This window comes from Rhinoderma darwinii, chromosome 3, assembly GCF_050947455.1.
Source record: "Rhinoderma darwinii isolate aRhiDar2 chromosome 3, aRhiDar2.hap1, whole genome shotgun sequence".
NCBI lineage: Eukaryota > Metazoa > Chordata > Amphibia > Anura > Rhinodermatidae > Rhinoderma > Rhinoderma darwinii.
In genome coordinates, this window is record NC_134689.1 from 78,073,269 (window position 1) to 78,100,320 (window position 27,052).

At 39.2% G+C, this 27,052-nt stretch overlaps 26 non-coding genes across 26 annotated transcripts; all 26 read right to left on the bottom strand.

The window, feature by feature from the left end:
* Positions 1-183: 183 nt before the first annotated feature.
* Positions 184-266, bottom strand: TRNAL-CAG (transfer RNA leucine (anticodon CAG)). Its single transcript has one exon. It is a non-coding gene; the product is annotated as a tRNA-Leu (tRNA).
* Positions 267-1,020: 754 nt separating this feature from the next.
* On the bottom strand, positions 1,021-1,103 carry TRNAL-CAG (transfer RNA leucine (anticodon CAG)). The gene has a single exon. It is a non-coding gene; the product is annotated as a tRNA-Leu (tRNA).
* Positions 1,104-1,615: 512 nt separating this feature from the next.
* TRNAL-AAG (transfer RNA leucine (anticodon AAG)) lies at positions 1,616-1,698 on the bottom strand. The gene has a single exon. It is a non-coding gene; the product is annotated as a tRNA-Leu (tRNA).
* A 754-nt stretch (positions 1,699-2,452) lies between these two features.
* TRNAL-CAG (transfer RNA leucine (anticodon CAG)) lies at positions 2,453-2,535 on the bottom strand. Its single transcript has one exon. It is a non-coding gene; the product is annotated as a tRNA-Leu (tRNA).
* Positions 2,536-4,127: 1,592 nt separating this feature from the next.
* Positions 4,128-4,210, bottom strand: TRNAL-CAG (transfer RNA leucine (anticodon CAG)). The gene has a single exon. It is a non-coding gene; the product is annotated as a tRNA-Leu (tRNA).
* Positions 4,211-4,964: 754 nt separating this feature from the next.
* TRNAL-CAG (transfer RNA leucine (anticodon CAG)) lies at positions 4,965-5,047 on the bottom strand. The gene has a single exon. It is a non-coding gene; the product is annotated as a tRNA-Leu (tRNA).
* Positions 5,048-5,559: 512 nt separating this feature from the next.
* On the bottom strand, positions 5,560-5,642 carry TRNAL-AAG (transfer RNA leucine (anticodon AAG)). The gene has a single exon. It is a non-coding gene; the product is annotated as a tRNA-Leu (tRNA).
* Positions 5,643-8,071: 2,429 nt separating this feature from the next.
* On the bottom strand, positions 8,072-8,154 carry TRNAL-CAG (transfer RNA leucine (anticodon CAG)). Its single transcript has one exon. It is a non-coding gene; the product is annotated as a tRNA-Leu (tRNA).
* Positions 8,155-9,746: 1,592 nt separating this feature from the next.
* On the bottom strand, positions 9,747-9,829 carry TRNAL-CAG (transfer RNA leucine (anticodon CAG)). Its single transcript has one exon. It is a non-coding gene; the product is annotated as a tRNA-Leu (tRNA).
* A 512-nt stretch (positions 9,830-10,341) lies between these two features.
* On the bottom strand, positions 10,342-10,424 carry TRNAL-AAG (transfer RNA leucine (anticodon AAG)). Its single transcript has one exon. It is a non-coding gene; the product is annotated as a tRNA-Leu (tRNA).
* A 754-nt stretch (positions 10,425-11,178) lies between these two features.
* Positions 11,179-11,261, bottom strand: TRNAL-CAG (transfer RNA leucine (anticodon CAG)). Its single transcript has one exon. It is a non-coding gene; the product is annotated as a tRNA-Leu (tRNA).
* Positions 11,262-12,853: 1,592 nt separating this feature from the next.
* Positions 12,854-12,936, bottom strand: TRNAL-AAG (transfer RNA leucine (anticodon AAG)). The gene has a single exon. It is a non-coding gene; the product is annotated as a tRNA-Leu (tRNA).
* A 754-nt stretch (positions 12,937-13,690) lies between these two features.
* TRNAL-CAG (transfer RNA leucine (anticodon CAG)) lies at positions 13,691-13,773 on the bottom strand. The gene has a single exon. It is a non-coding gene; the product is annotated as a tRNA-Leu (tRNA).
* A 512-nt stretch (positions 13,774-14,285) lies between these two features.
* On the bottom strand, positions 14,286-14,368 carry TRNAL-AAG (transfer RNA leucine (anticodon AAG)). Its single transcript has one exon. It is a non-coding gene; the product is annotated as a tRNA-Leu (tRNA).
* Positions 14,369-14,880: 512 nt separating this feature from the next.
* TRNAL-AAG (transfer RNA leucine (anticodon AAG)) lies at positions 14,881-14,963 on the bottom strand. Its single transcript has one exon. It is a non-coding gene; the product is annotated as a tRNA-Leu (tRNA).
* Positions 14,964-15,717: 754 nt separating this feature from the next.
* TRNAL-AAG (transfer RNA leucine (anticodon AAG)) lies at positions 15,718-15,800 on the bottom strand. Its single transcript has one exon. It is a non-coding gene; the product is annotated as a tRNA-Leu (tRNA).
* A 754-nt stretch (positions 15,801-16,554) lies between these two features.
* On the bottom strand, positions 16,555-16,637 carry TRNAL-AAG (transfer RNA leucine (anticodon AAG)). The gene has a single exon. It is a non-coding gene; the product is annotated as a tRNA-Leu (tRNA).
* A 799-nt stretch (positions 16,638-17,436) lies between these two features.
* On the bottom strand, positions 17,437-17,519 carry TRNAL-CAG (transfer RNA leucine (anticodon CAG)). Its single transcript has one exon. It is a non-coding gene; the product is annotated as a tRNA-Leu (tRNA).
* Positions 17,520-18,031: 512 nt separating this feature from the next.
* Positions 18,032-18,114, bottom strand: TRNAL-CAG (transfer RNA leucine (anticodon CAG)). The gene has a single exon. It is a non-coding gene; the product is annotated as a tRNA-Leu (tRNA).
* A 1,351-nt stretch (positions 18,115-19,465) lies between these two features.
* TRNAL-CAG (transfer RNA leucine (anticodon CAG)) lies at positions 19,466-19,548 on the bottom strand. Its single transcript has one exon. It is a non-coding gene; the product is annotated as a tRNA-Leu (tRNA).
* Positions 19,549-21,141: 1,593 nt separating this feature from the next.
* Positions 21,142-21,224, bottom strand: TRNAL-AAG (transfer RNA leucine (anticodon AAG)). The gene has a single exon. It is a non-coding gene; the product is annotated as a tRNA-Leu (tRNA).
* A 754-nt stretch (positions 21,225-21,978) lies between these two features.
* TRNAL-CAG (transfer RNA leucine (anticodon CAG)) lies at positions 21,979-22,061 on the bottom strand. Its single transcript has one exon. It is a non-coding gene; the product is annotated as a tRNA-Leu (tRNA).
* Positions 22,062-23,653: 1,592 nt separating this feature from the next.
* Positions 23,654-23,736, bottom strand: TRNAL-AAG (transfer RNA leucine (anticodon AAG)). Its single transcript has one exon. It is a non-coding gene; the product is annotated as a tRNA-Leu (tRNA).
* A 512-nt stretch (positions 23,737-24,248) lies between these two features.
* TRNAL-CAG (transfer RNA leucine (anticodon CAG)) lies at positions 24,249-24,331 on the bottom strand. Its single transcript has one exon. It is a non-coding gene; the product is annotated as a tRNA-Leu (tRNA).
* Positions 24,332-24,843: 512 nt separating this feature from the next.
* TRNAL-CAG (transfer RNA leucine (anticodon CAG)) lies at positions 24,844-24,926 on the bottom strand. Its single transcript has one exon. It is a non-coding gene; the product is annotated as a tRNA-Leu (tRNA).
* A 512-nt stretch (positions 24,927-25,438) lies between these two features.
* On the bottom strand, positions 25,439-25,521 carry TRNAL-AAG (transfer RNA leucine (anticodon AAG)). Its single transcript has one exon. It is a non-coding gene; the product is annotated as a tRNA-Leu (tRNA).
* Positions 25,522-27,052: the final 1,531 nt, after the last annotated feature.

The window sequence follows — 27,052 nt, forward strand, 5'->3', positions numbered from 1 at the left end:
AAATCCACGCCTTCACGAGAGACTGCTCGGTCATCCTATCCTACACAAATAAGAAAACTTTCAAGATTGGATGCCAAGCCAGTCATCTGAAGAGTCTAACATTTTGGGGCGTGTTTTGGCATAGTGGGTTTTTTCACTAGCGCTGTCGGAATGACATTGCAGTGTGTTTAATAAAAATTGTATTGTCAGAAGTGGGATTTTAACCCACGCCTCCAGGGGAGACTGCGACCTGAACGCAGCGCCTTAGACCGCTCGGCCATCCTGACTTATAGAAAAACCAAGCCTTTCAGAAATGGAAGAAAAAACCGTAATGTTAAGGGTCCAGTTTTTAGGAATTTAAAATAGAAAGATTAGTACTGTTTCTTGTCCATTTCCATCATGTAGTTATTGGTTTATGATTAACAGTGCTGTAAAAAAGAGGTACTGAAGAACCCTTGTTCTTGCTTTAACCTGAAAATACAGAAAAACTACCCTGGGAGGTACCCAGCAGTAGTTTAGTGGAGTTCCATTCTCTATAACATTCACTCAAGTAAGCAGAGGAATCTGTATTGTCTTACATAGTTACTTAAATATGAAATAGAAAATAGAAAGATTAGTACTGTTTCTTGTCCATTTCCATCATGTAGTTATTGGTTTATGATTAACAGTGCTGTAAAAAAGAGGTCCTGAAAAACCCTTGTTCTTGCTTTAACCTGAAAATACAGAAAAACTACCCTGGGAGGTACCCAGCAGTAGTTTAGTGGAGTTCCATTCTCTATAACATTCACTCAAGTAAGCAGAGGAATCGGTATTGTCTTACATAGTTTACTTAAATATGAGTATTCAAAAGTGGGATTTAAATCCACGCCTTCACGAGAGACTGCTCGGTCATCCTATCCTACACAAATAAGAAAACTTTCAAGATTGGATGCCAAGCCAGTCATCTGAAGAGTCTAACATTTTGGGGCGTATTTTGGCATAGTGGGTTTTTTCACTAGCGCTGTCGGAATGACATTGCAGTGTGTTTAATAAAAATTGTATTGTCAGAAGTGGGATTTGAACCCACGCCTCCAGGGGAGACTGCGACCTGAACGCAGCGCCTTAGACCACTCGGCCATCCTGACTTATAGAAAAGCCAAGCCTTTCAGATATGGAAGAAAAAACCGTCATGTTAAGGGTCCAGTTTTTGGGAATTTAAAATAGAAAGATTAGAACTGTTTCTTGTCCATTTCCATCATGTAGTTATTGGTTTATGATTAACAGTGCTGTAACAAAGAGGTCCTGAAGAACCCTTGTTCTTGCTTTAACCTGAAAATACAGAAAAACTACCCTGGGAGGTACCCAGCAGTAGTTTAGTGGAGTTCCATTCTCTATAACATTCACTCAAGTAAGCAGAGGAATCGGTATTGTCTTACATAGTTTTCTTAAATATGAGTATTCAAAAGAGGGATTTAAATCCACGCCTTCACGAGAGACTGCTCGGTCATCCTATCCTACACAAATAAGAAAACTTTCAAGATTGGATGCCAAGCCAGTCATCTGAAGAGTCTAAAATTTTGGGGCGTGTTTTGGCATAGTGGGTTTTTTCACTAGCGCTGTCGGAATGACATTGCAGTGTGTTTAATAAAAGTTGTATTGTCAGAAGTGGGATTTGAACTCACGCCTCCAGGGGAGACTGCGACCTTAACGCAGCGCCTTAGACCGCTCGGCCATCCTGACTTATAGAAAAGCCAAGCCTTTCAGATATGGAAGAAAAAACCGTCATGTTAAGGGTCCAGTTTTTGGGAATTTAAAATAGAAAGATTAGAACTGTTTCTTGTCCATTTCCATCATGTAGTTATTGGTTTATGATTAACAGTGCTGTAACAAAGAGGTCCTGAAGAACCCTTGTTCTTGCTTTAACCTGAAAATACAGAAAAACTACCCTGGGAGGTACCCAGCAGTAGTTTAGTGGAGTTCCATTCTCTATAACATTCACTCAAGTAAGCAGAGGAATCTGTATTGTCTTACATAGTTACTTAAATATGAAATAGAAAATAGAAAGATTAGTACTGTTTCTTGTCCATTTCCATCATGTAGTTATTGGTTTATGATTAACAGTGCTGTAAAAAAGAGGTCCTGAAGAACCCTTGTTCTTGCTTTAACCTGAAAATACAGAAAAACTACCCTGGGAGGTACCCAGCAGTAGTTTAGTGGAGTTCCATTCTCTATAACATTCACTCAAGTAAGCAGAGGAATCGGTATTGTCTTACATAGTTTACTTAAATATGAATATTCAAAAGTGGGATTTAAATCCACGCCTTCACGAGAGACTGCTCGGTCATCCTATCCTACACAAATAAGAAAACTTTCAAGATTGGATGCCAAGCCAGTCATCTGAAGAGTCTAACATTTTGGGGCGTGTTTTGGCATAGTGGGTTTTTTCACTAGCGCTGTCGGAATGACATTGCAGTGTGTTTAATAAAAATTGTATTGTCAGAAGTGGGATTTGAACCCACGCCTCCAGGGGAGACTGCGACCTGAACGCAGCGCCTTAGACCGCTCGGCCATCCTGACTTATAGAAAATCCAAGCCTTTCAGAAATGGAAGAAAAAACCGTAATGTTAAGGGTCCAGTTTTTAGGAATTTAAAATAGAAAGATTAGTACTGTTTCTTGTCCATTTCCATCATGTAGTTATTGGTTTATGATTAACAGTGCTGTAAAAAAGAGGTACTGAAGAACCCTTGTTCTTGCTTTAACCTGAAAATACAGAAAAACTACCCTGGGAGGTACCCAGCAGTAGTTTAGTGGAGTTCCATTCTCTATAACATTCACTCAAGTAAGCAGAGGAATCTGTATTGTCTTACATAGTTACTTAAATATGAAATAGAAAATAGAAAGATTAGTACTGTTTCTTGTCCATTTCCATCATGTAGTTATTGGTTTATGATTAACAGTGCTGTAAAAAAGAGGTCCTGAAGAACCCTTGTTCTTGCTTTAACCTGAAAATACAGAAAAACTACCCTGGGAGGTACCCAGCAGTAGTTTAGTGGAGTTCCATTCTCTATAACATTCACTCAAGTAAGCAGAGGAATCGGTATTGTCTTACATAGTTTACTTAAATATGAGTATTCAAAAGTGGGATTTAAATCCACGCCTTCACGAGAGACTGCTCGGTCATCCTAACCTACACAAATAAGAAAACTTTCAAGATTGGATGCCAAGCCAGTCATCTGAAGAGTCTAACATTTTGGGGCGTGTTTTGGCATAGTGGGTTTTTTCACTAGCGCTGTCGGAATGACATTGCAGTGTGTTTAATAAAAGTTGTATTGTCAGAAGTGGGATTTCAAACCCACGCCTCCAGGGGAGACTGCGACCTTAACGCAGCGCCTTAGACCGCTCGGCCATCCTGACTTATAGAAAAGCCAAGCCTTTCAGATATGGAAGAAAAAACCGTCATGTTAAGGGTCCAGTTTTTGGGAATTTAAAATAGAAAGATTAGAACTGTTTCTTGTCCATTTCCATCATGTAGTTATTGGTTTATGATTAACAGTGCTGTAACAAAGAGGTACTGAAGAACCCTTGTTCTTGCTTTAACCTGAAAATACAGAAAAACTACCCTGGGAGGTACCCAGCAGTAGTTTAGTGGAGTTCCATTCTCTATAACATTCACTCAAGTAAGCAGAGGAATCTGTATTGTCTTACATAGTTACTTAAATATGAAATAGAAAATAGAAAGATTAGTACTGTTTCTTGTCCATTTCCATCATGTAGTTATTGGTTTATGATTAACAGTGCTGTAAAAAAGAGGTCCTGAAGAACCCTTGTTCTTGCTTTAACCTGAAAATACAGAAAAACTACCCCGGGAGGTACCCAGCAGTAGTTTAGTGGAGTTCCATTCTCTATAACATTCACTCAAGTAAGCAGAGGAATCGGTATTGTCTTACATAGTTTACTTAAATATGAATATTCAAAAGTGGGATTTAAATCCACGCCTTCACGAGAGACTGCTCGGTCATCCTATCCTACACAAATAAGAAAACTTTCAAGATTGGATGCCAAGCCAGTCATCTGAAGAGTCTAACATTTTGGGGCGTGTTTTGGCATAGTGGGTTTTTTCACTAGCGCTGTCGGAATGACATTGCAGTGTGTTTAATAAAAATTGTATTGTCAGAAGTGGGATTTTAACCCACGCCTCCAGGGGAGACTGCGACCTGAACGCAGCGCCTTAGACCGCTCGGCCATCCTGACTTATAGAAAAACCAAGCCTTTCAGAAATGGAAGAAAAAACCGTAATGTTAAGGGTCCAGTTTTTAGGAATTTAAAATAGAAAGATTAGTACTGTTTCTTGTCCATTTCCATCATGTAGTTATTGGTTTATGATTAACAGTGCTGTAAAAAAGAGGTACTGAAGAACCCTTGTTCTTGCTTTAACCTGAAAATACAGAAAAACTACCCTGGGAGGTACCCAGCAGTAGTTTAGTGGAGTTCCATTCTCTATAACATTCACTCAAGTAAGCAGAGGAATCTGTATTGTCTTACATAGTTACTTAAATATGAAATAGAAAATAGAAAGATTAGTACTGTTTCTTGTCCATTTCCATCATGTAGTTATTGGTTTATGATTAACAGTGCTGTAAAAAAGAGGTCCTGAAAAACCCTTGTTCTTGCTTTAACCTGAAAATACAGAAAAACTACCCTGGGAGGTACCCAGCAGTAGTTTAGTGGAGTTCCATTCTCTATAACATTCACTCAAGTAAGCAGAGGAATCGGTATTGTCTTACATAGTTTACTTAAATATGAGTATTCAAAAGTGGGATTTAAATCCACGCCTTCACGAGAGACTGCTCGGTCATCCTATCCTACACAAATAAGAAAACTTTCAAGATTGGATGCCAAGCCAGTCATCTGAAGAGTCTAACATTTTGGGGCGTATTTTGGCATAGTGGGTTTTTTCACTAGCGCTGTCGGAATGACATTGCAGTGTGTTTAATAAAAATTGTATTGTCAGAAGTGGGATTTGAACCCACGCCTCCAGGGGAGACTGCGACCTGAACGCAGCGCCTTAGACCACTCGGCCATCCTGACTTATAGAAAAGCCAAGCCTTTCAGATATGGAAGAAAAAACCGTCATGTTAAGGGTCCAGTTTTTGGGAATTTAAAATAGAAAGATTAGAACTGTTTCTTGTCCATTTCCATCATGTAGTTATTGGTTTATGATTAACAGTGCTGTAACAAAGAGGTCCTGAAGAACCCTTGTTCTTGCTTTAACCTGAAAATACAGAAAAACTACCCTGGGAGGTACCCAGCAGTAGTTTAGTGGAGTTCCATTCTCTATAACATTCACTCAAGTAAGCAGAGGAATCGGTATTGTCTTACATAGTTTTCTTAAATATGAGTATTCAAAAGAGGGATTTAAATCCACGCCTTCACGAGAGACTGCTCGGTCATCCTATCCTACACAAATAAGAAAACTTTCAAGATTGGATGCCAAGCCAGTCATCTGAAGAGTCTAAAATTTTGGGGCGTGTTTTGGCATAGTGGGTTTTTTCACTAGCGCTGTCGGAATGACATTGCAGTGTGTTTAATAAAAGTTGTATTGTCAGAAGTGGGATTTGAACTCACGCCTCCAGGGGAGACTGCGACCTTAACGCAGCGCCTTAGACCGCTCGGCCATCCTGACTTATAGAAAAGCCAAGCCTTTCAGATATGGAAGAAAAAACCGTCATGTTAAGGGTCCAGTTTTTGGGAATTTAAAATAGAAAGATTAGAACTGTTTCTTGTCCATTTCCATCATGTAGTTATTGGTTTATGATTAACAGTGCTGTAACAAAGAGGTCCTGAAGAACCCTTGTTCTTGCTTTAACCTGAAAATACAGAAAAACTACCCTGGGAGGTACCCAGCAGTAGTTTAGTGGAGTTCCATTCTCTATAACATTCACTCAAGTAAGCAGAGGAATCTGTATTGTCTTACATAGTTACTTAAATATGAAATAGAAAATAGAAAGATTAGTACTGTTTCTTGTCCATTTCCATCATGTAGTTATTGGTTTATGATTAACAGTGCTGTAAAAAAGAGGTCCTGAAGAACCCTTGTTCTTGCTTTAACCTGAAAATACAGAAAAACTACCCTGGGAGGTACCCAGCAGTAGTTTAGTGGAGTTCCATTCTCTATAACATTCACTCAAGTAAGCAGAGGAATCGGTATTGTCTTACATAGTTTACTTAAATATGAATATTCAAAAGTGGGATTTAAATCCACGCCTTCACGAGAGACTGCTCGGTCATCCTATCCTACACAAATAAGAAAACTTTCAAGATTGGATGCCAAGCCAGTCATCTGAAGAGTCTAACATTTTGGGGCGTGTTTTGGCATAGTGGGTTTTTTCACTAGCGCTGTCGGAATGACATTGCAGTGTGTTTAATAAAAATTGTATTGTCTGAAGTGGGATTTGAACCCACGCCTCCAGGGGAGACTGCGACCTGAACGCAGCGCCTTAGACCGCTCGGCCATCCTGACTTATAGAAAATCCAAGCCTTTCAGAAATGGAAGAAAAAACCGTAATGTTAAGGGTCCAGTTTTTAGGAATTTAAAATAGAAAGATTAGTACTGTTTCTTGTCCATTTCCATCATGTAGTTATTGGTTTATGATTAACAGTGCTGTAAAAAAGAGGTACTGAAGAACCCTTGTTCTTGCTTTAACCTGAAAATACAGAAAAACTACCCTGGGAGGTACCCAGCAGTAGTTTAGTGGAGTTCCATTCTCTATAACATTCACTCAAGTAAGCAGAGGAATCTGTATTGTCTTACATAGTTACTTAAATATGAAATAGAAAATAGAAAGATTAGTACTGTTTCTTGTCCATTTCCATCATGTAGTTATTGGTTTATGATTAACAGTGCTGTAAAAAAGAGGTCCTGAAGAACCCTTGTTCTTGCTTTAACCTGAAAATACAGAAAAACTACCCTGGGAGGTACCCAGCAGTAGTTTAGTGGAGTTCCATTCTCTATAACATTCACTCAAGTAAGCAGAGGAATCGGTATTGTCTTACATAGTTTACTTAAATATGAGTATTCAAAAGTGGGATTTAAATCCACGCCTTCACGAGAGACTGCTCGGTCATCCTAACCTACACAAATAAGAAAACTTTCAAGATTGGATGCCAAGCCAGTCATCTGAAGAGTCTAACATTTTGGGGCGTGTTTTGGCATAGTGGGTTTTTTCACTAGCGCTGTCGGAATGACATTGCAGTGTGTTTAATAAAAGTTGTATTGTCAGAAGTGGGATTTCAAACCCACGCCTCCAGGGGAGACTGCGACCTTAACGCAGCGCCTTAGACCGCTCGGCCATCCTGACTTATAGAAAAGCCAAGCCTTTCAGATATGGAAGAAAAAACCGTCATGTTAAGGGTCCAGTTTTTGGGAATTTAAAATAGAAAGATTAGAACTGTTTCTTGTCCATTTCCATCATGTAGTTATTGGTTTATGATTAACAGTGCTGTAACAAAGAGGTCCTGAAGAACCCTTGTTCTTGCTTTAACCTGAAAATACAGAAAAACTACCCTGGGAGGTACCCAGCAGTAGTTTAGTGGAGTTCCATTCTCTATAACATTCACTCAAGTAAGCAGAGGAATCTGTATTGTCTTACATAGTTACTTAAATATGAAATAGAAAATAGAAAGATTAGTACTGTTTCTTGTCCATTTCCATCATGTAGTTATTGGTTTATGATTAACAGTGCTGTAAAAAAGAGGTCCTGAAGAACCCTTGTTCTTGCTTTAACCTGAAAATACAGAAAAACTACCCTGGGAGGTACCCAGCAGTAGTTTAGTGGAGTTCCATTCTCTATAACATTCACTCAAGTAAGCAGAGGAATCGGTATTGTCTTACATAGTTTACTTAAATATGAATATTCAAAAGTGGGATTTAAATCCACGCCTTCACGAGAGACTGCTCGGTCATCCTATCCTACACAAATAAGAAAACTTTCAAGATTGGATGCCAAGCCAGTCATCTGAAGAGTCTAACATTTTGGGGCGTGTTTTGGCATAGTGGGTTTTTTCACTAGCGCTGTCGGAATGACATTGCAGTGTGTTTAATAAAAATTGTATTGTCAGAAGTGGGATTTGAACCCACGCCTCCAGGGGAGACTGCGACCTGAACGCAGCGCCTTAGACCGCTCGGCCATCCTGACTTATAGAAAATCCAAGCCTTTCAGAAATGGAAGAAAAAACCGTAATGTTAAGGGTCCAGTTTTTAGGAATTTAAAATAGAAAGATTAGTACTGTTTCTTGTCCATTTCCATCATGTAGTTATTGGTTTATGATTAACAGTGCTGTAAAAAAGAGGTACTGAAGAACCCTTGTTCTTGCTTTAACCTGAAAATACAGAAAAACTACCCTGGGAGGTACCCAGCAGTAGTTTAGTGGAGTTCCATTCTCTATAACATTCACTCAAGTAAGCAGAGGAATCTGTATTGTCTTACATAGTTACTTAAATATGAAATAGAAAATAGAAAGATTAGTACTGTTTCTTGTCCATTTCCATCATGTAGTTATTGGTTTATGATTAACAGTGCTGTAAAAAAGAGGTCCTGAAGAACCCTTGTTCTTGCTTTAACCTGAAAATACAGAAAAACTACCCTGGGAGGTACCCAGCAGTAGTTTAGTGGAGTTCCATTCTCTATAACATTCACTCAAGTAAGCAGAGGAATCGGTATTGTCTTACATAGTTTACTTAAATATGAGTATTCAAAAGTGGGATTTAAATCCACGCCTTCACGAGAGACTGCTCGGTCATCCTAACCTACACAAATAAGAAAACTTTCAAGATTGGATGCCAAGCCAGTCATCTGAAGAGTCTAACATTTTGGGGCGTGTTTTGGCATAGTGGGTTTTTTCACTAGCGCTGTCGGAATGACATTGCAGTGTGTTTAATAAAAGTTGTATTGTCAGAAGTGGGATTTCAAACCCACGCCTCCAGGGGAGACTGCGACCTTAACGCAGCGCCTTAGACCGCTCGGCCATCCTGACTTATAGAAAAGCCAAGCCTTTCAGATATGGAAGAAAAAACCGTCATGTTAAGGGTCCAGTTTTTGGGAATTTAAAATAGAAAGATTAGAACTGTTTCTTGTCCATTTCCATCATGTAGTTATTGGTTTATGATTAACAGTGCTGTAACAAAGAGGTCCTGAAGAACCCTTGTTCTTGCTTTAACCTGAAAATACAGAAAAACTACCCTGGGAGGTACCCAGCAGTAGTTTAGTGGAGTTCCATTCTCTATAACATTCACTCAAGTAAGCAGAGGAATCTGTATTGTCTTACATAGTTACTTAAATATGAAATAGAAAATAGAAAGATTAGTACTGTTTCTTTTCCATTTCCATCATTTAGTTATTGGTTTATAATTAACAGTGCTGTAAAAAAGAGGTCCTGAAGAACCCTTGTTCTTGCTTTAACCTGAAAATACAGAAAAACTACCCTGGGAGGTACCCAGCAGTAGTTTAGTGGAGTTCCATTCTCTATAACATTCACTCAAGTAAGCAGAGGAATCGGTATTGTCTTACATAGTTTACTTAAATATGAGTATTCAAAAGTGGGATTTAAATCCACGCCTTCACGAGAGACTGCTCGGTCATCCTATCCTACACAAATAAGAAAACTTTCAAGATTGGATGCCAAGCCAGTCATCTGAAGAGTCTAACATTTTGGGGAGTGTTTTGGCATAGTGGGTTTTTTCACTAGCGCTGTCGGAATGACATTGCAGTGTGTTTAATAAAAGTTGTATTGTCAGAAGTGGGATTTGAACCCACGCCTCCAGGGGAGACTGCGACCTGAACGCAGCGCCTTAGACCACTCGGCCATCCTGACTTATAGAAAAGCCAAGCCTTTCAGATATGGAAGAAAAAACCGTCATGTTAAGGGTCCAGTTTTTGGGAATTTAAAATAGAAAGATTAGAACTGTTTCTTGTCCATTTCCATCATGTAGTTATTGGTTTATGATTAACAGTGCTGTAACAAAGAGGTCCTGAAGAACCCTTGTTCTTGCTTTAACCTGAAAATACAGAAAAACTACCCTGGGAGGTACCCAGCAGTAGTTTAGTGGAGTTCCATTCTCTATAACATTCACTCAAGTAAGCAGAGGAATCGGTATTGTCTTACATAGTTTTCTTAAATATGAGTATTCAAAAGAGGGATTTAAATCCACGCCTTCACGAGAGACTGCTCGGTCATCCTATCCTACACAAATAAGAAAACTTTCAAGATTGGATGCCAAGCCAGTCATCTGAAGAGTCTAAAATTTTGGGGCGTGTTTTGGCATAGTGGGTTTTTTCACTAGCGCTGTCGGAATGACATTGCAGTGTGTTTAATAAAAGTTGTATTGTCAGAAGTGGGATTTGAACTCACGCCTCCAGGGGAGACTGCGACCTTAACGCAGCGCCTTAGACCGCTCGGCCATCCTGACTTATAGAAAAGCCAAGCCTTTCAGATATGGAAGAAAAAACCGTCATGTTAAGGGTCCAGTTTTTGGGAATTTAAAATAGAAAGATTAGAACTGTTTCTTGTCCATTTCCATCATGTAGTTATTGGTTTATGATTAACAGTGCTGTAACAAAGAGGTCCTGAAGAACCCTTGTTCTTGCTTTAACCTGAAAATACAGAAAAACTACCCTGGGAGGTACCCAGCAGTAGTTTAGTGGAGTTCCATTCTCTATAACATTCACTCAAGTAAGCAGAGGAATCTGTATTGTCTTACATAGTTACTTAAATATGAAATAGAAAATAGAAAGATTAGTACTGTTTCTTGTCCATTTCCATCATGTAGTTATTGGTTTATGATTAACAGTGCTGTAAAAAAGAGGTCCTGAAGAACCCTTGTTCTTGCTTTAACCTGAAAATACAGAAAAACTACCCTGGGAGGTACCCAGCAGTAGTTTAGTGGAGTTCCATTCTCTATAACATTCACTCAAGTAAGCAGAGGAATCGGTATTGTCTTACATAGTTTACTTAAATATGAATATTCAAAAGTGGGATTTAAATCCACGCCTTCACGAGAGACTGCTCGGTCATCCTATCCTACACAAATAAGAAAACTTTCAAGATTGGATGCCAAGCCAGTCATCTGAAGAGTCTAACATTTTGGGGCGTGTTTTGGCATAGTGGGTTTTTTCACTAGCGCTGTCGGAATGACATTGCAGTGTGTTTAATAAAAATTGTATTGTCAGAAGTGGGATTTGAACCCACGCCTCCAGGGGAGACTGCGACCTGAACGCAGCGCCTTAGACCGCTCGGCCATCCTGACTTATAGAAAATCCAAGCCTTTCAGAAATGGAAGAAAAAACCGTAATGTTAAGGGTCCAGTTTTTAGGAATTTAAAATAGAAAGATTAGTACTGTTTCTTGTCCATTTCCATCATGTAGTTATTGGTTTATGATTAACAGTGCTGTAAAAAAGAGGTACTGAAGAACCCTTGTTCTTGCTTTAACCTGAAAATACAGAAAAACTACCCTGGGAGGTACCCAGCAGTAGTTTAGTGGAGTTCCATTCTCTATAACATTCACTCAAGTAAGCAGAGGAATCTGTATTGTCTTACATAGTTACTTAAATATGAAATAGAAAATAGAAAGATTAGTACTGTTTCTTGTCCATTTCCATCATGTAGTTATTGGTTTATGATTAACAGTGCTGTAAAAAAGAGGTCCTGAAGAACCCTTGTTCTTGCTTTAACCTGAAAATACAGAAAAACTACCCTGGGAGGTACCCAGCAGTAGTTTAGTGGAGTTCCATTCTCTATAACATTCACTCAAGTAAGCAGAGGAATCGGTATTGTCTTACATAGTTTACTTAAATATGAGTATTCAAAAGTGGGATTTAAATCCACGCCTTCACGAGAGACTGCTCGGTCATCCTAACCTACACAAATAAGAAAACTTTCAAGATTGGATGCCAAGCCAGTCATCTGAAGAGTCTAACATTTTGGGGCGTGTTTTGGCATAGTGGGTTTTTTCACTAGCGCTGTCGGAATGACATTGCAGTGTGTTTAATAAAAGTTGTATTGTCAGAAGTGGGATTTCAAACCCACGCCTCCAGGGGAGACTGCGACCTTAACGCAGCGCCTTAGACCGCTCGGCCATCCTGACTTATAGAAAAGCCAAGCCTTTCAGATATGGAAGAAAAAACCGTCATGTTAAGGGTCCAGTTTTTGGGAATTTAAAATAGAAAGATTAGAACTGTTTCTTGTCCATTTCCATCATGTAGTTATTGGTTTATGATTAACAGTGCTGTAACAAAGAGGTCCTGAAGAACCCTTGTTCTTGCTTTAACCTGAAAATACAGAAAAACTACCCTGGGAGGTACCCAGCAGTAGTTTAGTGGAGTTCCATTCTCTATAACATTCACTCAAGTAAGCAGAGGAATCTGTATTGTCTTACATAGTTACTTAAATATGAAATAGAAAATAGAAAGATTAGTACTGTTTCTTTTCCATTTCCATCATTTAGTTATTGGTTTATAATTAACAGTGCTGTAAAAAAGAGGTCCTGAAGAACCCTTGTTCTTGCTTTAACCTGAAAATACAGAAAAACTACCCTGGGAGGTACCCAGCAGTAGTTTAGTGGAGTTCCATTCTCTATAACATTCACTCAAGTAAGCAGAGGAATCGGTATTGTCTTACATAGTTTACTTAAATATGAGTATTCAAAAGTGGGATTTAAATCCACGCCTTCACGAGAGACTGCTCGGTCATCCTATCCTACACAAATAAGAAAACTTTCAAGATTGGATGCCAAGCCAGTCATCTGAAGAGTCTAACATTTTGGGGAGTGTTTTGGCATAGTGGGTTTTTTCACTAGCGCTGTCGGAATGACATTGCAGTGTGTTTAAGAAAAGTTGTATTGTCAGAAGTGGGATTTGAACCCACGCCTCCAGGGGAGACTGCGACCTTAACGCAGCGCCTTAGACCGCTCGGCCATCCTGACTTATAGAAAAGCCAAGCCTTTCAGATATGGAAGAAAAAACCGTCATGTTAAGGGTCCAGTTCTTGGGAATTTAAAATAGAAAGATTAGAACTGTTTCTTGTCCATTTCCATCATGTAGTTATTGGTTTATGATTAACAGTGCTGTAACAAAGAGGTACTGAAGAACCCTTGTTCTTGCTTTAACCTGAAAATACAGAAAAACTACCCTGGGAGGTACCCAGCAGTAGTTTAGTGGAGTTCCATTCTCTATAACATTCACTCAAGTAAGCAGAGGAATCTGTATTGTCTTACATAGTTACTTAAATATGAAATAGAAAATAGAAAGATTAGTACTGTTTCTTGTCCATTTCCATCATGTAGTTATTGGTTTATGATTAACAGTGCTGTAAAAAAGAGGTCCTGAAGAACCCTTGTTCTTGCTTTAACCTAAAAATACAGAAAAACTACCCTGGGAGGTACCCAGCAGTAGTTTAGTGGAGTTCCATTCTCTATAACATTCACTCAAGTAAGCAGAGGAATCGGTATTGTCTTACATAGTTTACTTAAATATGAGTATTCAAAAGTGGGATTTAAATCCACGCCTTCACGAGAGACTGCTCGGTCATCCTATCCTACACAAATAAGAAAACTTTCAAGATTGGATGCCAAGCCAGTCATCTGAAGAGTCTAACATTTTGGGGCGTGTTTTGTCATAGTGGGTTTTTTCACTAGCGCTGTCGGAATGACATTGCAGTGTGTTTAATAAAAGTTGTATTGTCAGAAGTGGGATTTGAACCCACGCCTCCAGGGGAGACTGCGACCTGAACGCAGCGCCTTAGACCGCTCGGCCATCCTGACTTATAGAAAAGCCAAGCCTTTCAGAAATGGAAGAAAAAACCGTAATGTTAAGGGTCCAGTTTTTAGGAATTTAAAATAGAAAGATTAGTACTGTTTCTTGTCCATTTCCATCATGTAGTTATTGGTTTATGATTAACAGTGCTGTAAAAAAGAGGTCCTGAAGAACCCTTGTTCTTGCTTTAACCTGAAAATACAGAAAAACTACCCTGGGAGGTACCCAGCAGTAGTTTAGTGGAGTTCCATTCTCTATAACATTCACTCAAGTAAGCAGAGGAATCGGTATTGTCTTACATAGTTTACTTAAATATGAGTATTCAAAAGTGGGATTTAAATCCACGCCTTCACGAGAGACTGCTCGGTCATCCTATCCTACACAAATAAGAAAACTTTCAAGATTGGATGCCAAGCCAGTCATCTGAAGAGTCTAACATTTTGGGGCGTGTTTTGGCATAGTGGGTTTTTTCACTAGCGCTGTCGGAATGACATTGCAGTGTGTTTAAGAAAAGTTGTATTGTCAGAAGTGGGATTTGAACCCACGCCTCCAGGGGAGACTGCGACCTTAACGCAGCGCCTTAGACCGCTCGGCCATCCTGACTTATAGAAAAGCCAAGCCTTTCAGATATGGAAGAAAAAACCGTCATGTTAAGGGTCCAGTTTTTGGGAATTTAAAATAGAAAGATTAGAACTGTTTCTTGTCCATTTCCATCATGTAGTTATTGGTTTATGATTAACAGTGCTGTAAAAAAGAGGTCCTGAAGAACCCTTGTTCTTGCTTTAACCTGAAAATACAGAAAAACTACCCTGGGAGGTACCCAGCAGTAGTTTAGTGGAGTTCCATTCTCTATAACATTCACTCAAGTAAGCAGAGGAATCGGTATTGTCTTACATAGTTTACTTAAATATGAGTATTCAAAAGTGGGATTTAAATCCACGCCTTCACGAGAGACTGCTCGGTCATCCTATCCTACACAAATAAGAAAACTTTCAAGATTGGATGCCAAGCCAGTCATCTGAAGAGTCTAACATTTTGGGGCGTGTTTTGGCATAGTGGGTTTTTTCACTAGCGCTGTCGGAATGACATTGCAGTGTGTTTAATAAAAGTTGTATTGTCAGAAGTGGGATTTGAACCCACGCCTCCAGGGGAGACTGCGACCTTAACACAGCGCCTTAGACCGCTCGGCCATCCTGACTTATAGAAAAGCCAAGCCTTTCAGATATGGAAGAAAAAACCGTCATGTTAAGGGTCCAGTTTTTGGGAATTTAAAATAGAAAGATTAGAACTGTTTCTTGTCCATTTCCATCATGTAGTTATTGGTTTATGATTAACAGTGCTGTAACAAAGAGGTCCTGAAGAACCCTTGTTCTTGCTTTAACCTGAAAATACAGAAAAACTACCCTGGGAGGTACCCAGCAGTAGTTTAGTGGAGTTCCATTCTCTATAACATTCACTCAAGTAAGCAGAGGAATCTGTATTGTCTTACATAGTTACTTAAATATGAAATAGAAAATAGAAAGATTAGTACTGTTTCTTTTCCATTTCCATCATGTAGTTATTGGTTTATAATTAACAGTGCTGTAAAAAAGAGGTCCTGAAGAACCCTTGTTCTTGCTTTAACCTGAAAATACAGAAAAACTACCCTGGGAGGTACCCAGCAGTAGTTTAGTGGAGTTCCATTCTCTATAACATTCACTCAAGTAAGCAGAGGAATCGGTATTGTCTTACATAGTTTACTTAAATATGAGTATTCAAAAGTGGGATTTAAATCCACGCCTTCACGAGAGACTGCTCGGTCATCCTATCCTACACAAATAAGAAAACTTTCAAGATTGGATGCCAAGCCAGTCATCTGAAGAGTCTAACATTTTGGGGCGTGTTTTGGCATAGTGGGTTTTTTCACTAGCGCTGTCGGAATGACATTGCAGTGTGTTTAAGAAAAGTTGTATTGTCAGAAGTGGGATTTAAACCCACGCCTCCAGGGGAGACTGCGACCTTAACGCAGCGCCTTAGACCGCTCGGCCATCCTGACTTATAGAAAAGCCAAGCCTTTCAGATATGGAAGAAAAAACCGTCATGTTAAGGGTCCAGTTTTTGGGAATTTAAAATAGAAAGATTAGAACTGTTTCTTGTCCATTTCCATCATGTAGTTATTGGTTTATGATTAACAGTGCTGTAACAAAGAGGTACTGAAGAACCCTTGTTCTTGCTTTAACCTGAAAATACAGAAAAACTACCCTGGGAGGTACCCAGCAGTAGTTTAGTGGAGTTCCATTCTCTATAACATTCACTCAAGTAAGCAGAGGAATCTGTATTGTCTTACATAGTTACTTAAATATGAAATAGAAAATAGAAAGATTAGTACTGTTTCTTGTCCATTTCCATCATGTAGTTATTGGTTTATGATTAACAGTGCTGTAAAAAAGAGGTCCTGAAGAACCCTTGTTCTTGCTTTAACCTGAAAATACAGAAAAACTACCCTGGGAGGTACCCAGCAGTAGTTTAGTGGAGTTCCATTCTCTATAACATTCACTCAAGTAAGCAGAGGAATCGGTATTGTCTTACATAGTTTACTTAAATATGAGTATTCAAAAGTGGGATTTAAATCCACGCCTTCACGAGAGACTGCTCGGTCATCCTATCCTACACAAATAAGAAAACTTTCAAGATTGGATGCCAAGCCAGTCATCTGAAGAGTCTAACATTTTGGGGCGTGTTTTGGCATAGTGGGTTTTTTCACTAGCGCTGTCGGAATGACATTGCAGTGTGTTTAATAAAAGTTGTATTGTCAGAAGTGGGATTTGAACCCACGCCTCCAGGGGAGACTGCGACCTTAACACAGCGCCTTAGACCGCTCGGCCATCCTGACTTATAGAAAAGCCAAGCCTTTCAGATATGGAAGAAAAAACCGTCATGTTAAGGGTCCAGTTTTTGGGAATTTAAAATAGAAAGATTAGAACTGTTTCTTGTCCATTTCCATCATGTAGTTATTGGTTTATGATTAACAGTGCTGTAACAAAGAGGTACTGAAGAACCCTTGTTCTTGCTTTAACCTGAAAATACAGAAAAACTACCCTGGGAGGTACCCAGCAGTAGTTTAGTGGAGTTCCATTCTCTATAACATTCACTCAAGTAAGCAGAGGAATCTGTATTGTCTTACATAGTTACTTAAATATGAAATAGAAAATAGAAAGATTAGTACTGTTTCTTGTCCATTTCCATCATGTAGATATTGGTTTATGATTAACAGTGCTGTAAAAAAGAGGTCCTGAAGAACCCTTGTTCTTGCTTTAACCTGAAAATACAGAAAAACTAACCTGGGAGGTACCCAGCAGTAGTTTAGTGGAGTTCCATTCTCTATAACATTCACTCAAGTAAGCAGAGGAATCGGTATTGTCTTACATAGTTTACTTAAATATGAGTATTCAAAAGTGGGATTTAAATCCACGCCTTCACGAGAGACTGCTCGGTCATCCTATCCTACACAAATAAGAAAACTTTCAAGATTGGATGCCAAGCCAGTCATCTGAAGAGTCTAACATTTTGGGGCGTGTTTTGTCAAGCCAGTCATCTGAAGAGTCTAACATTTTGGGGCGTGTTTTGTCATAGTGGGTTTTTTCACTAGCGCTTTCGGAATGACATTGCAGTGTGTTTAATAAAAATTGTATTGTCAGAAGTGGGATTTGAACCCACGCCTCCAGGGGAGACTGCGACCTGAACGCAGCGCCTTAGACCGCTCGGCCATCCTGACTTATAGAAAAGCCAAGCCTTTCAGAAATGGAAGAAAAAACCGTAATGTTAAGGGTCCAGTTTTTAGGAATTTAAAATAGAAAGATTAGTACTGTTTCTTGTCCATTTCCATCATGTAGATATTGGTTTATGATTAACAGTGCTGTAAAAAAGAGGTCCTGAAGAACCCTTGTTCTTGCTTTAACCTGAAAATACAGAAAAACTACCCTGGGAGGTACCCAGCAGTAGTTTAGTGGAGTTCCATTCTCTATAACATTCACTCAAGTAAGCAGAGGAATCGGTATTGTCTTACATAGTTTACTTAAATATGAGTATTCAAAAGTGGGATTTAAATCCACGCCTTCACGAGAGACTGCTCGGTCATCCTATCCTACACAAATAACAAAACTTTCAAGATTGGATGCCAAGCCAGTTATCTGAAGAGTCTAACATTTTGGGGCGTGTTTTGGCATAGTGGGTTTTTTCACTAGCGCTGTCGGAATGACATTGCAGTGTGTTTAATAAAAATTGTATTGTCAGAAGTGGGATTTGAACCCACGCCTCCAGGGGAGACTGCGACCTGAACGCAGCGCCTTAGACCGCTCGGCCATCCTGACTTATAGAAAAGCCAAGCCTTTCAGAAATGGAAGAAAAAACCGTAATGTTAAGGGTCCAGTTTTTAGGAATTTAAAATAGAAAGATTAGTACTGTTTCTTGTCCATTTCCATCATGTAGTTATTGGTTTATGATTAACAGTGCTGTAAAAAAGAGGTCCTGAAGAACCCTTGTTCTTGCTTTAACCTGAAAATACAGAAAAACTACCCTGGGAGGTACCCAGCAGTAGTTTAGTGGAGTTCCATTCTCTATAACATTCACTCAAGTAAGCAGAGGAATCGGTATTGTCTTACATAGTTTACTTAAATATGAAATAGAAAATAGAAAGATTAGTACTGTTTCTTGTCCATTTCCATCATGTAGTTATTGGTTTATGATTAACAGTGCTGTAAAAAAGAGGTCCTGAAGAACCCTTGTTCTTGCTTTAACCTGAAAATACAGAAAAACTACCCTGGGAGGTACCCAGCAGTAGTTTAGTGGAGTTCCATTCTCTATAACATTCACTCAAGTAAGCAGAGGAATCGGTATTGTCTTACATAGTTTACTTAAATATGAGTATTCAAAAGTGGGATTTAAATCCACGCCTTCACGAGAGACTGCTCGGTCATCCTAACCTACACAAATAAGAAAACTTTCAAGATTGGATGCCAAGCCAGTCATCTGAAGAGTCTAACATTTTGGGGCGTGTTTTGGCATAGTGGGTTTTTTCACTAGCGCTGTCGGAATGACATTGCAGTGTGTTTAATAAAAGTTGTATTGTCAGAAGTGGGATTTCAAACCCACGCCTCCAGGGGAGACTGCGACCTTAACGCAGCGCCTTAGACCGCTCGGCCATCCTGACTTATAGAAAAGCCAAGCCTTTCAGATATGGAAGAAAAAACCGTCATGTTAAGGGTCCAGTTTTTGGGAATTTAAAATAGAAAGATTAGAACTGTTTCTTGTCCATTTCCATCATGTAGTTATTGGTTTATGATTAACAGTGCTGTAAAAAAGAGGTCCTGAAGAACCCTTGTTCTTGCTTTAACCTGAAAATACAGAAAAACTACCCTGGGAGGTACCCAGCAGTAGTTTAGTGGAGTTCCATTCTCTATAACATTCACTCAAGTAAGCAGAGGAATCGGTATTGTCTTACATAGTTTACTTAAATATGAGTATTCAAAAGTGGGATTTAAATCCACGCCTTCACGAGAGACTGCTCGGTCATCCTATCCTACACAAATAAGAAAACTTTCAAGATTGGATGCCAAGCCAGTTATCTGAAGAGTCTAACATTTTGGGGCGTGTTTTGGCATAGTGGGTTTTTTCACTAGCGCTGTCGGAATGACATTGCAGTGTGTTTAATAAAAATTGTATTGTCAGAAGTGGGATTTGAACCCACGCCTCCAGGGGAGACTGCGACCTGAACGCAGCGCCTTAGACCGCTCGGCCATCCTGACTTATAGAAAAGCCAAGCCTTTCAGAAATGGAAGAAAAAACCGTAATGTTAAGGGTCCAGTTTTTAGGAATTTAAAATAGAAAGATTAGTACTGTTTCTTGTCCATTTCCATCATGTAGTTATTGGTTTATGATTAACAGTGCTGTAAAAAAGAGGTCCTGAAGAACCCTTGTTCTTGCTTTAACCTGAAAATACAGAAAAACTACCCTGGGAGGTACCCAGCAGTAGTTTAGTGGAGTTCCATTCTCTATAACATTCACTCAAGTAAGCAGAGGAATCGGTATTGTCTTACATAGTTTACTTAAATATGAAATAGAAAATAGAAAGATTAGTACTGTTTCTTGTCCATTTCCATCATGTAGTTATTGGATTATGATTAACAGTGCTGTAAAAAAGAGGTCCTGAAGAACCCTTGTTCTTGCTTTAACCTGAAAATACAGAAAAACTACCCTGGGAGGTACCCAGCAGTAGTTTAGTGGAGTTCCATTCTCTATAACATTCACTCAAGTAAGCAGAGGAATCGGTATTGTCTTACATAGTTTACTTAAATATGAGTATTCAAAAGTGGGATTTAAATCCACGCCTTCACGAGAGACTGCTCGGTCATCCTAACCTACACAAATAAGAAAACTTTCAAGATTGGATGCCAAGCCAGTCATCTGAAGAGTCTAACATTTTGGGGCGTGTTTTGGCATAGTGGGTTTTTTCACTAGCGCTGTCGGAATGACATTGCAGTGTGTTTAATAAAAGTTGTATTGTCAGAAGTGGGATTTCAAACCCACGCCTCCAGGGGAGACTGCGACCTTAACGCAGCGCCTTAGACCGCTCGGCCATCCTGACTTATAGAAAAGCCAAGCCTTTCAGATATGGAAGAAAAAACCGTCATGTTAAGGGTCCAGTTTTTGGGAATTTAAAATAGAAAGATTAGAACTGTTTCTTGTCCATTTCCATCATGTAGTTATTGGTTTATGATTAACAGTGCTGTAACAAAGAGGTCCTGAAGAACCCTTGTTCTTGCTTTAACCTGAAAATACAGAAAAACTACCCTGGGAGGTACCCAGCAGTAGTTTAGTGGAGTTCCATTCTCTATAACATTCACTCAAGTAAGCAGAGGAATCTGTATTGTCTTACATAGTTACTTAAATATGAAATAGAAAATAGAAAGATTAGTACTGTTTCTTTTCCATTTCCATCATGTAGTTATTGGTTTATAATTAACAGTGCTGTAAAAAAGAGGTCCTGAAGAACCCTTGTTCTTGCTTTAACCTGAAAATACAGAAAAACTACCCTGGGAGGTACCCAGCAGTAGTTTAGTGGAGTTCCATTCTCTATAACATTCACTCAAGTAAGCAGAGGAATCGGTATTGTCTTACATAGTTTACTTAAATATGAGTATTCAAAAGTGGGATTTAAATCCACGCCTTCACGAGAGACTGCTCGGTCATCCTATCCTACACAAATAAGAAAACTTTCAAGATTGGATGCCAAGCCAGTCATCTGAAGAGTCTAACATTTTGGGGCGTGTTTTGGCATAGTGGGTTTTTTCACTAGCACTGTCGGAATGACATTGCAGTGTGTTTAAGAAAAGTTGTATTGTCAGAAGTGGGATTTGAACCCACGCCTCCAGGGGAGACTGCGACCTTAACGCAGCGCCTTAGACCGCTCGGCCATCCTGACTTATAGAAAAGCCAAGCCTTTCAGATATGGAAGAAAAAACCGTCATGTTAAGGGTCCAGTTCTTGGGAATTTAAAATAGAAATATTAGAACTGTTTCTTGTCCATTTCCATCATGTAGTTATTGGTTTATGATTAACAGTGCTGTAACAAAGAGGTACTGAAGAACCCTTGTTCTTGCTTTAACCTGAAAATACAGAAAAACTACCCTGGGAGGTACCCAGCAGTAGTTTAGTGGAGTTCCATTCTCTATAACATTCACTCAAGTAAGCAGAGGAATCTGTATTGTCTTACATAGTTACTTAAATATGAAATAGAAAATAGAAAGATTAGTACTGTTTCTTGTCCATTTCCATCATGTAGTTATTGGTTTATGATTAACAGTGCTGTAAAAAAGAGGTCCTGAAGAACCCTTGTTCTTGCTTTAACCTGAAAATACAGAAAAACTACCCTGGGAGGTACCCAGCAGTAGTTTAGTGGAGTTCCATTCTCTATAACATTCACTCAAGTAAGCAGAGGAATCGGTATTGTCTTACATAGTTTACTTAAATATGAGTATTCAAAAGTGGGATTTAAATCCACGCCTTCACGAGAGACTGCTCGGTCATCCTATCCTACACAAATAAGAAAACTTTCAAGATTGGATGCCAAGCCAGTCATCTGAAGAGTCTAACATTTTGGGGCGTGTTTTGGCATAGTGGGTTTTTTCACTAGCGCTGTCGGAATGACATTGCAGTGTGTTTAATAAAAATTGTATTGTCAGAAGTGGGATTTGAACCCACGCCTCCAGGGGAGACTGCGACCTGAACGCAGCACCTTAGACCGCTCGGCCATCCTGACTTATAGAAAAACCAAGCCTTTCAGAAATGGAAGAAAAAACCGTAATGTTAAGGGTCCAGTTTTTAGGAATTTAAAATAGAAAGATTAGTACTGTTTCTTGTCCATTTCCATCATGTAGTTATTGGTTTATGATTAACAGTGCTGTAAAAAAGAGGTACTGAAGAACCCTTGTTCTTGCTTTAACCTGAAAATACAGAAAAACTACCCTGGGAGGTACCCAGCAGTAGTTTAGTGGAGTTCCATTCTCTATAACATTCACTCAAGTAAGCAGAGGAATCTGTATTGTCTTACATAGTTACTTAAATATGAAATAGAAAATAGAAAGATTAGTACTGTTTCTTGTCCATTTCCATCATGTAGTTATTGGTTTATGATTAACAGTGCTGTAAAAAAGAGGTCCTGAAGAACCCTTGTTCTTGCTTTAACCTGAAAATACAGAAAAACTACCCTGGGAGGTACCCAGCAGTAGTTTAGTGGAGTTCCATTCTCTATAACATTCACTCAAGTAAGCAGAGGAATCGGTATTGTCTTACATAGTTTACTTAAATATGAGTATTCAAAAGTGGGATTTAAATCCACGCCTTCACGAGAGACTGCTCGGTCATCCTAACCTACACAAATAAGAAAACTTTCAAGATTGGATGCCAAGCCAGTCATCTGAAGAGTCTAACATTTTGGGGCGTGTTTTGGCATAGTGGGTTTTTTCACTAGCGCTGTCGGAATGACATTGCAGTGTGTTTAATAAAAGTTGTATTGTCAGAAGTGGGATTTCAAACCCACGCCTCCAGGGGAGACTGCGACCTTAACGCAGCGCCTTAGACCGCTCGGCCATCCTGACTTATAGAAAAGCCAAGCCTTTCAGATATGGAAGAAAAAACCGTCATGTTAAGGGTCCAGTTTTTGGGAATTTAAAATAGAAAGATTAGAACTGTTTCTTGTCCATTTCCATCATGTAGTTATTGGTTTATGATTAACAGTGCTGTAACAAAGAGGTCCTGAAGAACCCTTGTTCTTGCTTTAACCTGAAAATACAGAAAAACTACCCTGGGAGGTACCCAGCAGTAGTTTAGTGGAGTTCCATTCTCTATAACATTCACTCAAGTAAGCAGAGGAATCTGTATTGTCTTACATAGTTACTTAAATATGAAATAGAAAATAGAAAGATTAGTACTGTTTCTTTTCCATTTCCATCATGTAGTTATTGGTTTATAATTAACAGTGCTGTAAAAAAGAGGTCCTGAAGAACCCTTGTTCTTGCTTTAACCTGAAAATACAGAAAAACTACCCTGGGAGGTACCCAGCAGTAGTTTAGTGGAGTTCCATTCTCTATAACATTCACTCAAGTAAGCAGAGGAATCGGTATTGTCTTACATAGTTTACTTAAATATGAGTATTCAAAAGTGGGATTTAAATCCACGCCTTCACGAGAGACTGCTCGGTCATCCTATCCTACACAAATAAGAAAACTTTCAAGATTGGATGCCAAGCCAGTCATCTGAAGAGTCTAACATTTTGGGGCGTGTTTTGGCATAGTGGGTTTTTTCACTAGCACTGTCGGAATGACATTGCAGTGTGTTTAAGAAAAGTTGTATTGTCAGAAGTGGGATTTGAACCCACGCCTCCAGGGGAGACTGCGACCTTAACGCAGCGCCTTAGACCGCTCGGCCATCCTGACTTAAAGAAAAGCCAAGCCTTTCAGATATGGAAGAAAAAACCGTCATGTTAAGGGTCCAGTTCTTGGGAATTTAAAATAGAAAGATTAGAACTGTTTCTTGTCCATTTCCATCATGTAGTTATTGGTTTATGATTAACAGTGCTGTAACAAAGAGGTACTGAAGAACCCTTGTTCTTGCTTTAACCTGAAAATACAGAAAAACTACCCTGGGAGGTACCCAGCAGTAGTTTAGTGGAGTTCCATTCTCTATAACATTCACTCAAGTAAGCAGAGGAATCGGTATTGTCTTACATAGTTTACTTAAATATGAGTATTCAAAAGTGGGATTTAAATCCACGCCTTCACGAGAGACTGCTCGGTCATCCTATCCTACACAAATAAGAAAACTTTCAAGATTGGATGCCAAGCCAGTCATCTGAAGAGTCTAACATTTTGGGGCGTGTTTTGTCATAGTGGGTTTTTTCACTAGCGCTGTCGGAATGACATTGCAGTGTGTTTAATAAAAGTTGTATTGTCAGAAGTGGGATTTGAACCCACGCCTCCAGGGGAGACTGCGACCTGAACGCAGCGCCTTAGACCGCTCGGCCATCCTGACTTATAGAAAAGCCAAGCCTTTCAGAAATGGAAGAAAAAACCGTAATGTTAAGGGTCCAGTTTTTAGGAATTTAAAATAGAAAGATTAGTACTGTTTCTTGTCCATTTCCATCATGTAGTTATTGGTTTATGATTAACAGTGCTGTAAAAAAGAGGTCCTGAAGAACCCTTGTTCTTGCTTTAACCTGAAAATACAGAAAAACTACCCTGGGAGGTACCCAGCAGTAGTTTAGTGGAGTTCCATTCTCTATAACATTCACTCAAGTAAGCAGAGGAATCGGTATTGTCTTACATAGTTTACTTAAATATGAGTATTCAAAAGTGGGATTTAAATCCACGCCTTCACGAGAGACTGCTCGGTCATCCTATCCTACACAAATAAGAAAACTTTCAAGATTGGATGCCAAGCCAGTTATCTGAAGAGTCTAACATTTTGGGGCGTGTTTTGGCATAGTGGGTTTTTTCACTAGCGCTGTCGGAATGACATTGCAGTGTGTTTAATAAAAATTGTATTGTCAGAAGTGGGATTTGAACCCACGCCTCCAGGGGAGACTGCGACCTGAACGCAGCGCCTTAGACCGCTCGGCCATCCTGACTTATAGAAAAGCCAAGCCTTTCAGAAATGGAAGAAAAAACCGTAATGTTAAGGGTCCAGTTTTTAGGAATTTAAAATAGAAAGATTAGTACTGTTTCTTGTCCATTTCCATCATGTAGTTATTGGTTTATGATTAACAGTGCTGTAAAAAAGAGGTCCTGAAGAACCCTTGTTCTTGCTTTAACCTGAAAATACAGAAAAACTACCCTGGGAGGAACCCAGCAGTAGTTTAGTGGAGTTCCATTCTCTATAACATTCACTCAAGTAAGCAGAGGAATCGGTATTGTCTTACATAGTTTACTTAAATATGAGTATTCAAAAGTGGGATTTAAATCCACGCCTTCACGAGAGACTGCTCGGTCATCCTATCCTACACAAATAAGAAAACTTTCAAGATTGGATGCCAAGCCAGTCATCTGAAGAGTCTAACATTTTGGGGCGTGTTTTGGCATAGTGGGTTTTTTCACTAGCGCTGTCGGAATGACATTGCAGTGTGTTTAAGAAAAGTTGTATTGTCAGAAGTGGGATTTGAACCCACGCCTCCAGGGGAGACTGCGACCTTAACGCAGCGCCTTAGACCGCTCGGCCATCCTGACTTATAGAAAAGCCAAGCCTTTCAGATATGGAAGAAAAAACCGTCATGTTAAGGGTCCAGTTTTTGGGAATTTAAAATAGAAAGATTAGAACTGTTTCTTGTCCATTTCCATCATGTAGTTATTGGTTTATGATTAACAGTGCTGTAACAAAGAGGTACTGAAGAACCCTTGTTCTTGCTTTAACCTGAAAATACAGAAAAACTACCCTGGGAGGTACCCAGCAGTAGTTTAGTGGAGTTCCATTCTCTATAACATTCACTCAAGTAAGCAGAGGAATCTGTATTGTCTTACATAGTTACTTAAATATGAAATAGAAAATAGAAAGATTAGTACTGTTTCTTGTCCATTTCCATCATGTAGTTATTGGTTTATGATTAACAGTGCTGTAAAAAAGAGGTCCTGAAAAACCCTTGTTCTTGCTTTAACCTGAAAATACAGAAAAACTACCCTGGGAGGTACCCAGCAGTAGTTTAGTGGAGTTCCATTCTCTATAACATTCACTCAAGTAAGCAGAGGAATCTGTATTGTCTTACATAGTTACTTAAATATGAAATAGAAAATAGAAAGATTAGTACTGTTTCTTGTCCATTTCCATCATGTAGTTATTGGTTTATGATTAACAGTGCTGTAAAAAAGAGGTCCTGAAGAACCCTTGTTCTTGCTTTAACCTGAAAATACAGAAAAACTACCCTGGGAGGTACCCAGCAGTAGTTTAGTGGAGTTCCATTCTCTATAACATTCACTCAAGTAAGCAGAGGAATCGGTATTGTCTTACATAGTTTACTTAAATATGAGTATTCAAAAGTGGGATTTAAATCCACGCCTTCACGAGAGACTGCTCGGTCATCCTATCCTACACAAATAAGAAAACTTTCAAGATTGGATGCCAAGACAGTCATCTGAAGAGTCTAACATTTTGGGGCGTGTTTAATAAAAGTTGTATTGTCAGAAGAGGGATTTGAACCCACGCCTCCAGGGGAGACTGCGACCTGAACGCAGCGCCTTAGATCGCTCGGCCATCCTGACTTATAGAAAAGCCAAGCCTTTCAGAAATGGAAGAAAAAACCGTCATGTTAAGGGTCCAGTTTTTGGGAATTTAAAATAGAAAGATTAGAACTGTTTCTTGTCCATTTCGATCATGTAGTTATTGGTTTATGATTAACAGTGCTGTAACAAAGAGGTCCTGAAGAACCCTTGTTCTTGCTTTAACCTGAAAATACAGAAAAACTACCCTGGGAGGTACCCAGCAGTAGTTTAGTGGAGTTCCATTCTCTATAACATTCACTCAAGTAAGCAGAGGAATCGGTATTGTCTTACATAGTTTACTTAAAAATGAGTATTCAAAAGTGGGATTTAAATCCACGCCTTCACGAGAGACTGCTCGGTCATCCTATCCTACACAAATAAGAAAACTTTCAAGATTGGATGCCAAGCCAGTCATCTGAAGAGTCTAACATTTTGGGGCGTGTTTTGGCATAGTGGGTTTTTTCACTAGCGCTGTCGGAATGACATTGCAGTGTGTTTATGAAAA